At 47.2% G+C, this 13918-nt stretch overlaps 1 pseudogene; it reads right to left on the bottom strand.

Annotated features, from left to right (window-relative positions):
- The window catches only part of LOC102480969 (myosin regulatory light polypeptide 9-like), a 30264-nt pseudogene extending 16458 nt beyond the window's left edge, over positions 1-13806 (bottom strand).
- Between the last annotated feature and the right edge of the window lie 112 nt (positions 13807-13918).

The following is a 13918-nucleotide window of genomic DNA, read 5'->3' as shown; positions in this document are numbered from 1 at the left end:
GGAGACGGTGACATGATCTATTTGCATTTCAAAAAAATTATTCTAGTCCCAATATAGAGAGTAGATTAGAGAGGAACAAGAATGAAGGGCTGGAAACCAGCTTTGTTTTTTTTTTTAAAGAGATTTTTGCTATAGGGCGCATGCGCTCACCAAAGAGACAGAGAAAACCAACCCCCATAGCAGATCGTCACTCCGCAACCTCTTCTCCTCCAGTCTCCTCTCAGAATTTTAGGCACGCATGCACACGTACCTGGCATGAGTTCCAAACCACCAGATCCGTGACTCGAACCACGATTGACCATGTGGGAGTCCAACACCTTAACTACCCTTCCGGCCCCTGGAAAACAGTTTTTTTTTTTTTTTTTAAGAATTTTTTAATTTAACTTTATTTATTTATTTATTTATTATTTTCCAGTTTGATCAGAGAGACAGTGGGAAGGTGAGGAAGCAAGCCACTGGACTTGGTCCAGGACTTGAACCGCAGTCAGCCATGTGGGAGTCCAGTGCCTTTAACCACCACACCACCTGCCAGCCCCAGATAACAGTTTTAAGATGTAGTTGTTCTGGGGCCAGCAGATGGCATAATGGTTACATAGCTGGGCTCGCCTGTAGTCGACTGTTTGAGTCCCAGATCTGGTAGCGTAAAAATTCATGCCAGGTGTGGATGCATGCAAGCCCAAAATCCCGAGAGGAGAATGGAGAATGGATTGCAGTGTGGCCATCCCAGGGAGTAATTTCTCACTGTCTCTGTCTCTCTGGCAAGCGCATGTATCCTATAGCAAAAATCTCTCTTAAAAATAAAAGAGGTAGTTATTCTTTCTTTTTTTAATTGTTTGTTTATTTATTCATTTATTTATTTATTTATTGGAGAGGCTTTTGCTACAGGGCGCATAGGCTCTCCAGAAAGACAGAGAGAGACAGAAAGTGAGAAATCACCCTCCAGGGGGAATGGCCACGCTGCAATCCCTTCTCCTCCATTTTCCTCGGGATCTTGGGCATGCATGCACATGCGCCCAGTGTGAGTTTAAGCCACCAGGTCCGGGACTCGAACAGTGGTTGACTACATGGGAGTTCAGCAACATAGGCATTACATTAACTGCTGGTCCCAAGAGGTAGTTATTCTAATTCAAGTGGACAAGACTATAGGCCAGCAACAGCAGCACAGCAATAATGCCACACTGCCCTGTGCTGAAGCCCTGAGAGAAGGTCCCAGGGGCACAGCTCAAGCTGGAAGCATGCTGAGGCCAGGGATGGATCACAGTGTGAAGATCCTCTTGGGAATGTCTCTCTTGCTCTCTCTTTCAGAAGAAATCAACTTTAAAACAGATACGCAAGGAGAACCAGCAGTTAACGTAATGGCTATGTCCTGGACTCCCACATAGTCAACCGCGGTTTGAGTCCTGGACCCGGTGGCTTAAAACTCACGCCGGGCATGTGCGTGCGTGCCCAAGATCCCGAGAGAGTGGAGGAGAAGGGATTGCGGCATGGCCATCTCCCTAGGGGGTGATTTCTCACTTTCTATCTCTTTGTCTGTCTCTGTCTGGCGAGCACACGCACCCTATAGAAAAAACCTCTCGAAAAAAAAACAAGATTTGCAAATGTCCCATAAACATGAAAACATGTTCATCTTCACTTTTAGGAAAATACAAATTGAAGCTACTGAAACCAGCTGTCACCCATCAAATGACAAAAAATCACAGTCTGACAATACCACTGGGAAAAAAGAAAGACATTATCGTTATTTTACTGGTGAAAGTACAAAATGCTACAGCTTCTTTTTTTTCTTTCTTTCTTTTTTTTTTGGAGAGGTTTTTCACTATAGGGTACGTGCGCTCGCCAGACAGAGAGAGACAGAGAGATAGAAAGTGAGAAATCACCCCCCAGGGGGGATGGCCACGCCACAATCCCTTCTCCTCCATTCTCCTCTCGGGATCTTGGGCACGCACGCACGCACACGCGCCCGGCTTGAGTTTAAGCCACCGGGTCCAGGACTCGAACCGCGATCGACTACATGGGAGTACAGCGACGTAGCCATTACACTAACTGCTGGTCCCGAAAATGCTACAACTTCTATGAGAGCAATTTGATAATATTTTATAAAATATCCACTTACCCTTAACCAAGCAATCTCATTCCTGGGAGTTAAGCCTGAAGATACACCTTAGTGAGTGTAAAGCAGCATATGCACAAAGCTACTCACTGCACACTGTTTTAAAATATTAGAAACAACCTAGATGCGGCATAGTGGTTAAGATGCTGGACTCTCATATGACCAACTACGGTTTGAGTCCCAGACCTGGGACTTGAAATTCATGCCAGACATGAGTGCCCAAAATCCCAAGAGGATAATGGAGGAGAAGGGTTTGGGGTGGGCTTCCCCCCGGGGGAGGATTTCTCATTTCCTCTCTCTCTCTAGCAAATGCATGTGCCCTATAGTAAAAATTTCTCTCAAAAAAAGGAAAAAAGAAAGAAAGAAAAAAGAAACACCCTACATGCCCTACAGCGAAGACTGGCTGTATAAGTTAGTAGAGTGCTCGGCAGGCATCATTTTTCTTCAGTTTATTGTTCATCCCATGAGAGAGGGAGGCAGAGATATAGCAACCCTGACAGGGTCCCAGAGCCACAATGCACAGCCAGCCTCAGCCGGCCCAGATCCCGGGCACACACGTGTGTGGAGTACACGTGAGGGAGGTCTCTGCATGCAAATCTGGGCCCTTCCCATGCGGGCCAGTCTCACAGAGCATCTTCTTCTACTGCTGCCCCACCGTCTGTCACCAATGTGGGCTTCTTTTTTATTTAGTTAGTTATTTTAGTTTACTATAGGTTGTGTGCACTCACCCGGGGTGGGGGGGAGTGAGAAATCACCTCCCGGGGGACGGCCATGCTGCAATCCCTTCTCCGTTCTCCTCTAGGGATTTTGGGCACACACATGTGCCCTGTACGAGTTTTAAGCCACCAGGTCCAGGACTCGAACCACACAGTTGACTATGTGGGATCCAGCCACCTTGCTCTACACAGCATCTGCTGGTTTGCAGGCATTTTTTCCAGTGTAGAGGCACTCTGTACAATTACTCTATTTTATTAACGAACATAAAAAGCAGGCTACACGGGAGAGCGTACACTATGCCCTCTTCTGTGTGGGAAAGAAAGAAATGGACACACAGACATGTACGAAGCAAGGAGGGAAGGAAGGGGAGGGGGAGAGAAGCCGGCCCCCCAGGGGAGATAGGCCAGAATCTACAGGAGAGGGAGGGGACAGAGGGAGCGACAGGAAGGGGAACGCACCCTTTCGGACAGCTTTCAGCTTTGAAACTAGGTAAGAAATTTACTGATGAACCATTAAAATCAAAACGACAGAAATAAACCCTCTGTTGAATGCAAACAGAAACAGAAACAAAGTGAACTGCATGTCAAATTCATAGCCTGGCTCTATGAGAAGAAAAGTAATATGTGTAACTTTTTTTTTTTAAAGGTTTTTGCCAGAGGGCACATGAGCTCTCAGACAGAGAGAGAGAGAGAGAAACTACCCCTCAGGGGATGGCCACCCCACAATCTCTTCTCTTCCACTCTCCTCTTGGAATTTGGGGCACACACACACACACACACACACACACATACACACACACCCCGCATGATTTTCAGGCCATCGGGTCTGGGACTCCAACCACGGTCAGCCATGTGAGAATCCAGCATCTTAACCACACCATCTCCTGGCCCACAAGTAACTTTTGAGTTCACTGCCTTGTGAACCCCTAAGGAACAGATGTTCTAAGGGGGAAGGGACTGCAAAGGAATCCCAAATATTACTTAGTAGATTTGTTGCTGGCAGTGGGATCAGTTTTAAAGTTCTGAAACTATTGATTGTGTATTGAAATATAGGAGAAATTCATAAATATACAGAAGTTGTTGGGAGTCAAGGGTGTTGAAGAAAACAAAGAATAAATATGGAAAAAAGGACTTGACAAAGACTGTGATGTTGATTTTTTTTTGTTTTAGAGGTTTTCGCTAAAGTACATGTGCACTCACCAGAAAGACAGAGAGACAGAGAGACAGAAAGCGAGAAATCACCCCCCAGGGGGATGACCACGCTGCAATCCCTTCTCCTCCATTCTCCTCTCGGGATCTTGGGCACGCACGCACATGCGCCCGGCGTGAGTTTAAGCCACCAAGTCTGGGACTTGAACCGCGGTCGACTACATAGGAGTCCAGCGACACAGCCATTACACCAACTGCTGGTCCCAATGCTGATTTTTTTTAAAAGAATTATTTTATTTAATTTTATCTATTACTATTTTTCATTTGACCAAAGAGAGACCGAGAGAGAAATGGAAAGTGAGAAAGAGAAAACAAGCTGCCAGATCCAGGACCTGAACCCTGGCCAACCATGAGGGAGTCCAACGCTTTAACCACCACAACACCTGCTGGCCCCGTGATATTGATTTTAAACTGGAGGTATCCGGATATTTGGAGGTTCTTCTATCTAAAATATCTTAGCTGTGTTCACTGCAAAGACCTAGAAGCATGACACCCAGGAGCAAAGAGCACGCCTGGTCCCCGGGCCTCAGCTGAGAAATATGATTCCCTGCTATGAGAGACCAGGAGTTCTTGAAAAATGATTCCAGGGTTGGGGCAAGAAATGTAAAATGTCAGCCTAGAGCATCTTGTGCTAGGAAGCAAGAGTGCTTGGGGGTGTGTCACAGGACCTAAAGAGCTATCTTTCTCTCCAGGACAACTTTGAACAAGTTGAGCAACAACAACAACAAAATAATGACTTGGGCTGTGGGTAGGGGGCAGTGGTTAAATGCTACACAGCAGAAGCCAGATCCCATGGCCGACCAGGGTGCAGAGCCTGGCCCAGCAACTTGAAAAACACTCCAGGTGCCTACTGGTCCTACAAGGCTGGGGAAGGGAATGGCGGTGTGCCCAGACCCTGGTCAGGATGTGTGTGGTGTGAGAGCACACGCTATCATAACTAGAAAGAGAGAATAATGACCGTAAGAGATTACAGCACATTGAATCAAAAATAAGAGTAAGTCATTAGTCCCTTTGGTAATATTCAAAAGGGAGAGAAATATTCAAAAGGGAGAATGGTTTTTAAGTTTTTTATTTATTTATTTTGCCCTTTTATGAGCTAGGGGAGGAGCAGAAGGAGGGGGGGGAGGAACAGAGATAGATTTTTGTTTGCTTATTTGTTTTAAGATTTTTGTCATAGGGTGCATGCATTCACCAGAGAGAGACAGAGGAAGTGACAATTCACCCCTAAGGGAGGATGGCCACACCACAGTTCCTTCTCCTCCATTTTCTTCCTGGGATTTTGCACACACACGTGCATCCAGCATGATTTTTTAAAAAATAATTATTTATTATTATTGTTGTTAATATTATTTTTCACATGAGTTTTGCCAGAGGAAGACAGAGAGAGAGTGAGAGTGAGAAAGCAAGCTGCCAGGTCTGGGACTCAAACCATGGTCAGCCATGTGGGAATTCTTTAACCACCATACCACCTGCTGGCCCCATCCAGTATGATTTTCAAGCCACTAGGTCCAGGATTCAAACTGCAGTCAACCATGTGGGAGTCCAGAGCCTGGACCACTACGCCACCTACTGGCCCAGAGAGATAGATGTTTCTGATAGGGTCTTGCTGTCGCAATCCTCCTGCCTTGCAAGACCGAACGCCGACATCCCATACAGCTTGTAGCCTTCTCAGTGACGTGTGCCACTGCAGCTGGGTGGGAAAGACCTTCTTAACACAATGCCAGCCAATAAATACAGAAGAAATGACAGAAATGTTAACACATCGGTGGTGTGGTGGTTAAGGCACTGGACCCCCACATGGCCAGCTGTGGTTCGAGCCCCAGACCTGGTGACTTGCTTTCTCACTTTCCCCTTCTCTTTCTCTCTCTGGTCAAATTAAATATTACCAATATTTAATAAGATAATTCTTTTTTAAATCAAAGAAATTTTAACTCACAATTTTCAATCCCCAGTGTAATGACAGATTTAGGCAACAATCTTCCATCGACAATCCTACAGGTATTGGGATGAGAAGTCAGTAGGTAAAGGATACTCAGCATCATTACCGCACAGATTTCTAATTCCAGCAGGACGGGGTGCTGGGAGAAGGCCGACCACCACACATTGGCCTACGATGGCAAAGCCATAGCGTGTGGTCCTGATGCGATGTCACAAACACCCGGCCCCTGGGTGGGATTCCTGCCAAATCAGACTCACCCGAATCTTATCAGGAAACACACGCTGGGACAGTCTACAAGGCAACTGGCCTGGACTCTTCAAAAGGACCTAATGATCGACAATAGCCGGGGCCATTTGGTGGTGTGGTTGTTAAGGCAGTTGAATCCCGTACGGCCAACTCTGTAGTTCCAGTCCCAGATCCAGCAGCTTGAAAAACCTGCGGGGTGTACGTGTGTGGATGCCCAAGATCCCGCAAGGAAAATGGAGATGAGATTGGAGGCGCGGCCCTCCTGCCAGGGGGTACACTCTCACTTACTCTCTCCCTCCAGTGAGTATATGTGTCCTATAACAACCAAAAGAAGAAGGAAAAAAAAAAATGACAGTAGACGAACGGAAAGGGACTGTACTAGACTTAATAAACCAAAGACGCATCACCACCAAGTGCATTGTCAAACTCGCCTTGGGCCTTTTTTAAAATAACAGGCCTATGAGAACAATAGGGGGAATGTGAATATAAACTCTATTCGCTGAATGTCAGTTTTTTAGGTGGGCTAGTGTTCTGTCTCTATCTTTTAGGTTTTTGCTATAGGGTGTGCGAGCTTGCCAGAGACAGAGAGAAGGAGAAAGCGAGACATCACTCCCAAGGGGGATGGCCACAGCACGCCTTCTCGAGCATTCTCTCCGAACCTGGGCATACACACATACCTGCCTGGCATGATTTCCAGGCTACCATGACCAGGACTGGAACCGTGCAGTTGGCCACGTGGGGTCCAGCACCTGAACCTCCATGCCACCTGCTGGCCCGCATACTGTGTTTCTGTAGAATGCTCTCGTTCTTGGAAGATCCTTGCCGCAGTATGGAGGGGTGGGTTCCATGGTATCTGTACATAACTTCCAAACGTCTCGGAAAGGAAGAGAGACAGGACCCAGAGGCGGCAGAATGTGACCAGTCACCGCAAAGGAATACGCTGTGCCAGGAACTATTCTTTCGGTGCTTAGGTAAAATAAAAAAAAATTTTTTTTTTGAGAGGCTTTTGTTATAGGGCGCGTGCCCTCTCCAGACAGACAGAGCGATAGAAAGCTAGAAATCCCCCCGCAGTCCCTTCTCCTCCATTCTCCTCTTGGGATCTTGGGCACGCACGCACACGCGCCCAGCATGAGTTTAAGCCACCGGGTCCGGGACTCGAACAGCGGTTGACTGTGTGGGAGTCCAGTGACATAGCCATTACGCTAACTGCTGGTCCCAGCACTTAGGTAAATTTGAGAAGTTTTCAAAATGAAATCTTGGGAAAGACCTGATGGCTCTGATGCTTCAGGATACCAGGCAGAGGAGAAATCTTGGGCCCCTGCTTGCAAGGGTGTTGGGAGGCCTTGTCCGTGGTGCACAGAGGAAAGCCTGACCTGCTTAGGGAACAGGCCCCAGCACCCAGGCGGGGAGGCTGCCTTCCGTGCCAGCGTGGGTAGGGGTGGGGGAGGTGTGGGAGAGGGCGAAGGTGTTGCTGTTTGCTGAGGAAGCAAACTCCAGAGGAGCCAGGTGTAGAAGGAAAAAGGGAGGTAAAACATGCATTCAGACACCCTCGGCCTCTCCAGAGCCCACACAGACCCTGGGTTGTGAAGGAGTGATGGGCGAAAGGGGACGTAGAGCTTACACAGCTCAGCGGAGCAGTGGGTGGGGAAATGGAGGCTTATAAGGCACAGAGGATGGGAAGAAACGGCCTCACACATGGGGTAAGCCGGGACCGGAATGGAACAGCTCAATGTCACTGAGACTTCACGTGAGGTGACAACACTTGTTACGGGAATTAACCCTGGGTTTGTAAAAAATTCAGATTTGGGAACCAGCAGTTGGCATAATGGCTATGTTGCTGGACTCCCATGTAGTCGACTACGGTTCAAGTCCCGGACCCAGTGACTTAAACTCATACAGGGCGCGTGTACGTGCGTGCCCAAGATCTGGAGAGGAAAAGGAGGAGAAGGGATTGCAGTGTGGCCATCCTCCCTGGGGGGTGATTTCTCGCTTTCTGTCTCTCTGTCTTTCTGGTGAGCACATGCGCCCTATAGCAAAAGCCTCTCCAAAAAAAAAAAAAAATCACATTTTACCCCTACCTATATGGCAGTAAAAAACTGGATCAGGGCAGCCCATGGCACACAGCAATGCAACACTCTGCAATGCTGGACTCACATGGAAAGGCCCTGGGTTCACGTCCCGAGGCCTTCCTGTACGTGCCAGGTGCTTGTGATCACTGGCTGAGGCTGGGGTGGAGCGTGGCATGAAGACCCTGTCAGAGGGTGTACGTCTCTGTCGCTGTGTGTCTTTCTTTCTTTCTTAGGGAAGACATATACAAACAATAATTAAAAAAAAAAAAAGAAAAAAAAAGCTGGGCCAGCTAATAGCATGGTGGTTAAGACAGCTGGGTCCCACATGGTTGATGATATAGTTCAAATCCCAGAATGGAAGCTTGACAAACACACCAGGTGCGTATGTGCATGTGTGCCCACAATCCTCAGAAGAGACCAGAGGAGAGGGAGATGTGGCATGGCCATCTCCCCAGGGGATCCTTTCTCACTTTCTCTCCTTCCCTATCTGGGGAGCACATGTGCCCTAAACCAAACATTTTTAAAAAGAGGGGGAAGGGCTGGATCAACTCAAGGTAGGAGGGTGCTGCCAGTCCCAACTCCTGCCCTACCAATTAGACGTCCCCTGCCAGCCAGTTCTACACCTGCTTGGATATTCTCCCTCCGGCAGAGGGTACCTGGATGCCACGGAGGGCACAGCCTTCTCGGTTTCATGCTTTTTTTTTTTTTTTTTTTTTTTGGGAGAGGTTTTTGCTATAGGGTGCATGCGCTCACCAAAAAGACAGAGAGAGACAGAAAGCGAGAAATCACCCCCCAAGAGGGATGGCCACGCCGCAATCCCCTCTCCTCCATTCTCCTCTTGGGATCTTGGGCACACACGCACATGCGCCCAGTGTGAGTTTAAGCCACTGGGTCCAGGACTCGAACCGCAGTCAACTACATGGGAGTCCAGTGACATAGCCATTACGCTAACTGCAGGTCCCTTAACCTGCTTTTTCAAAGGACTACAAGAACTGCCTGGTGTGAAGCAAGTCCAAGCCCTGAGATAAGAGATCAAAGGCTCTAAAAGCAAGCCCTGAGTAACCCTGGCAACAGAGGGATGAGACGGCTCAGACTAATCATACTGAGTACAGCGACCGTTTAGCAGAAGCTGAGAGCGTACCTGGGAAAGCACCCTAAGGGGCAGAGGGGGTAAGAATCAAGCTGGCCATCTCTACACGCATAATCAATTCATCAGAATAAGTGGATCACCTGTCACAGGCGGAATTGATGAGCTGTCCCACCCAAAAGTGACCAACCAAATCAGCATTTTTAGCCTTCAAGTCAATTGCTTGCAGTCATACAGACCTGGTCGTAAGGGCAGAAAATAACATCTCCTCTCATGCCGGCCTCCTCCAGTTACAGAGTCCTGACCACTGCGACCAGGAAAGCCGAGAACTTCTCGTCATCTAACACATTTGCGAAATTCATTGGCTTTAACACGCTGTTCCCCCAACACCTGGCCTGTGCGCTCTCCTCTAACCGGCATGTGCTATATCATGTTCAGTGCCTATAGGCGCTCGTTTGCCTTGAAACATATCCATCAGCCGTCAGAAAAGCTAAAACCCATCTTGGTTCTGGTGAAACGTTCACTTCGGGGAAACACATAAGCCAAATTGGTCAGATTTAATAAGTTTAACAAAATCCAGGTGAAGGAATCTAGCTAGAAAAACAGAAGAATCTTATGAGCAGCTCCAAGAAATAATTCTCCAAGGAGAGTGAAAAAAAAAAAAAAAGTGAATGTCTTGAGATCGTGAGACCTTCTTGTAAATTTCCCCCCATGACTTTGTCCTAGAAGTAATCAAGTTTAAAACTCATTTACTTTTTTTTTTTATTTCTTTCTTTCATGAGCATGAGAGATAAAGGAGAGAGACAGAAGTACCTTCCAGAGCGTCTCACAAAGCGATCCTCCCAAGCTATCCCACCCTGCCAAGATCACACACATGTGCACTGGCATTTACAGGTCAGCCGGGGAACCGAACCTGCAGTCTTCCACATGGACCCAGTTTCATTCGAACAGTGCATTACCTCTGTGCCACCGAGTCAGCCCTCCTTCACTCTTAGGCTCTCTCATTTTCCTCTCCAAAGCTCACAGACGAGAACTTGTTGAGACCTATTTTTAAAATATTGATATCTAGCCTGAGGCCAGCAGGTGGCATGAAGGTTAAGGTGGCTGGATCCCACATGGCTGATTGCACGATTAAGGCCCAGACCCAGTGGTTTGAAAATCACACTGGGTCTAAGTGCATGCATGTCCAAGATCCTAGGAGGAAAATGAAGGAGAAGGGATTAGGGCATGGCCATCCCCCCTGGGGGATGATTTCTCACTCTCTCTCTCTCTGGCAAATGTACATGTCCTATAGCAAACTTAAAAATATATATATGGGGCTGACAGGCGGTTAAGGGCGCTGGACTCCCACATGGCCAACCTTGGTTCGAGTCTCAGACCTGGTGTCTGGCTTTCTCACTCCCACTCAACTCTGTCTCTCTCAGAGGTCAACTTTAGATAAATAAATAAAATAATTATTTGGAAAAAAAAAACATATAGTCTGTGTTATTCTGAATGTGAGACATAAAGGACGTCAAGCGTAATGTTTAAGAATAATGGTTCTTAACTCCGAGAGGATCTACTCTATTTTATGTGCAGAGGTATGAGGCCACGTCCGTAACTCAAGAGCACTCCGTATACCACTTGCAAGTTCTCAGTAACATATAGGCATGCTTTTTATAGAGCCCTTGTGTTCCCAGGCTGGCTTTAGGTTTGAAACCCTAAGCGTCAGTTATACGCCTCTGCTAATAATAGGACTCACCTTCGCAGCCTCCGGGAGACCTATAAAAGGAATGGCCCCCACTGTGGAAGTTCCGAGACCAGTTCTGCGGCCTGAACAAACAAAATCGTGGAGACTACTGCTCACTCGTCTGGCAAGCTCTGCTGCATTCCTCTTGACGCCCCCAAGGACCTTCTGTCCCCTTAAAGCCAACACAAGGGGCACACGTGTGACTCCACGGAGGCACCCAGGCACTCGTGTTGGCAGCCCATTGTATGAAGTGAAGACACGCATCAGCTCCTGGGCTAGCCCGTGGCATGGTAGTCCAGGTGCTGGATCCCACATGGCCAACTGCGGGGTTCCAAGTCTCAAACCCAGCAGTGTGAGGAAAGCTCCAGGCACATGTGCATGCATGCCCCAAAAAATCCCAAGAGGAGGATAGAGGAGAAGGGATTGTGACATGGCCATCCCCCCAGGGGAAGGGGGTACTCTCTCTCTCTCCCCACAGTGAGCACATACATCTTATAATCAAAAAAAAAAAAGAAAGAAAGAAAGAAGAAAGAAAGAAAGAAAGAAAGAAAGAAAGAGAGAGAGAGAGAGAGAGAGAGAGAGAGAGAGAGAGAGAGAGAGAGAGAGAGAGAGAGAGAGAGAGAGAGAGAGAGAGAGAGAGAGAGAGAGAGAGAGAGAGAGAGAGAGAGAGAAAGAAAGAAAGAAAGAAAGAAAGAAAGAGACACATTTCAGCTCCTTAAAAAGAAGTTATAGAAGTTCATGGCTAAAACCCTACCCAATTTTATGAGAAAATTTCAAAAAGTTCATAGAAAAATGGGATTAAAGTAGGAGTTAATTTCAGCGCAAAAAAACTTTTGAAGTCTATGTATCATTGTTTTCATAGTACATACTTTTCATGAGCTCTTCGAAGACCCTTTGTAAAATGACCGTTTTATTTATTTTTAATGAGAGAACAGCACAAAGGCCTTTTAGGAGGTCCGGTGCACAGTAAAACCCAGCGTTCTGTAATGCTGATGCACGTGGGAAGATCCTGGGTTCTAGTGCAGAGCTCCTCCTGAGCACACCAAGCACACGTGGGCCCAGGATCTGGGGCTGGCTGAAGCTGGAGGTGGACTGTGGCATAAAGACCCTGGTGTTAGGGTGGCTTACTCTTACTCATGGGAGAAAGAAATGAACTTTTTAAAATGAACTTTTTAAAAATGAAAGGTAATTTTTATTTTTTTAAACACGGTCCTCCTGTCCCAGCCTCTGTTAGCTAGAATTCTAGCTGTGTGCAACCATGCCTGGCCCGTTCAGGTCGATCTGGGAACAGAACCTAGGCCTTCCTTGCAGCTCCAGCCTTGCAGAGCACCCGACTGCTGCCACCACTATGGCTGAGCCATAAAATGATTCTGAAATAAGAATGAACTCATGACGGGACCAGTAGTTAGCATAATGGCTATGTCTCTGGATTCCCATATAGCCGACTGCAGTTCGCGTCCCAGACCTGGTGGCTTAAACTCATGCCGGGTGCACGTGTGTGCATGCCCAAGATCCCGAGAAGAGAATGGAGGAGAAGGGATTGCAGCATGGCCATCCCCCCTGGGGGGTGATTTCTCGCTTTCTGTCTCTCTGTCTCTCTCTGTCTTTCTGGCGAGAGCATGCACCCTATAGCAAAAAACTCAAAAAAAAAAAAAAAATGGGCTTATGACTGAAGCTTTACAGAATCTACAGATTTTTTTCTTTTAAAATCCTACCACTGGGACCAGCAGGTGGCATAATGATTACGCTGCTGGACTCCCACATAATCGATCACAATTTCAGTACCAGACCTGCTGGCTTAAAATTCACACCGGTTGCATGTGTGTGCATGTCCAAAATCCCAAGAGGAGAATGGAGAAGGGATTGCGGCATGGCCATCCTCCCTGGGGGGTGATTTCTCGCTTTCTGTCTCTGTGTCTCTCTCTATCTCTCCAGTGAGTGCATGTGCCGTATAGCAAAAATCCCCCTTCAAAAAAAAAATCCTACCACCAAATAGCTGTGAAAATAAACCAAGATGGGTTCCCTCTCAGTATAGGTCACCCCAAAAGCTGCTCGGGGCAAGTGGTGTAAATGCAGAACAGTAAGGGGGGGATTTCAGTCCGCTTTCATTTGGAAAGTGTGCCAAGTCTCTAATTCACTAACTCACATCTCCCAAAGAGAAACCACAAACCCCATGCAAAGTTTGACACATCTCTTTATGTACAAATGGGTCAACGGTACAGATGCAGTTACATTTGAATCAATATCTGCAGCAAATCCTCTTAAAAAAAAAAAAAAAGATGTGACTAGAAACCCTCTCTCAGCACAAAGGGTCTATCCCGCCTCGAAAGTGTTAATTTCCCCGAGAGCCTATTCTCAGCCAAACACTCTGGGGCCTCCTGCAAAGAACAGGAGCACTTGGGGACCTAGGCAAGAGCCTTCCCATCTCCCCAGAAAGCAGAGGTGACTTGAAGGTCATCTGTTGCCAGGACCTGGGAGTGATTAAACTGTTTCTTCCCAAGACTTCGGTCTTTTTTGTTAAGCTGCTGATTAGGCCGTCTCTGTTTCCTGGCAGGGGCCCAGAGGGAGGGAGGAAAGGGACTTACAATGGCGTGAGGAAGTAGAAAACTCTGGCTATTTTGATAAAAAACACTCGGTAATCAATGTAACCCTGTAAAGCCAATGGATCAAATTCACGAGAGGGAGACTCGTCACTCAGCATTCCGGAATTGACAGAGACAAGCGTTCCTTTAGGAAGATCGTTACTTAGCACCAATCTCTCTCTCTCTCTCTCTCTCTCTCTCTCTCTCTCTCTCTCTCTTTTTTTTTTTTTC

The sequence above is a fragment of the Tupaia chinensis genome, unplaced genomic scaffold (genome assembly GCF_000334495.1).
Source record: "Tupaia chinensis unplaced genomic scaffold, TupChi_1.0 Scaffold143814_1, whole genome shotgun sequence".
Lineage (NCBI taxonomy): Eukaryota > Metazoa > Chordata > Mammalia > Scandentia > Tupaiidae > Tupaia > Tupaia belangeri.
Note: the sequence above shows the minus strand (reverse complement) of the source record. Positions and strands in the feature narration are given on the sequence as shown.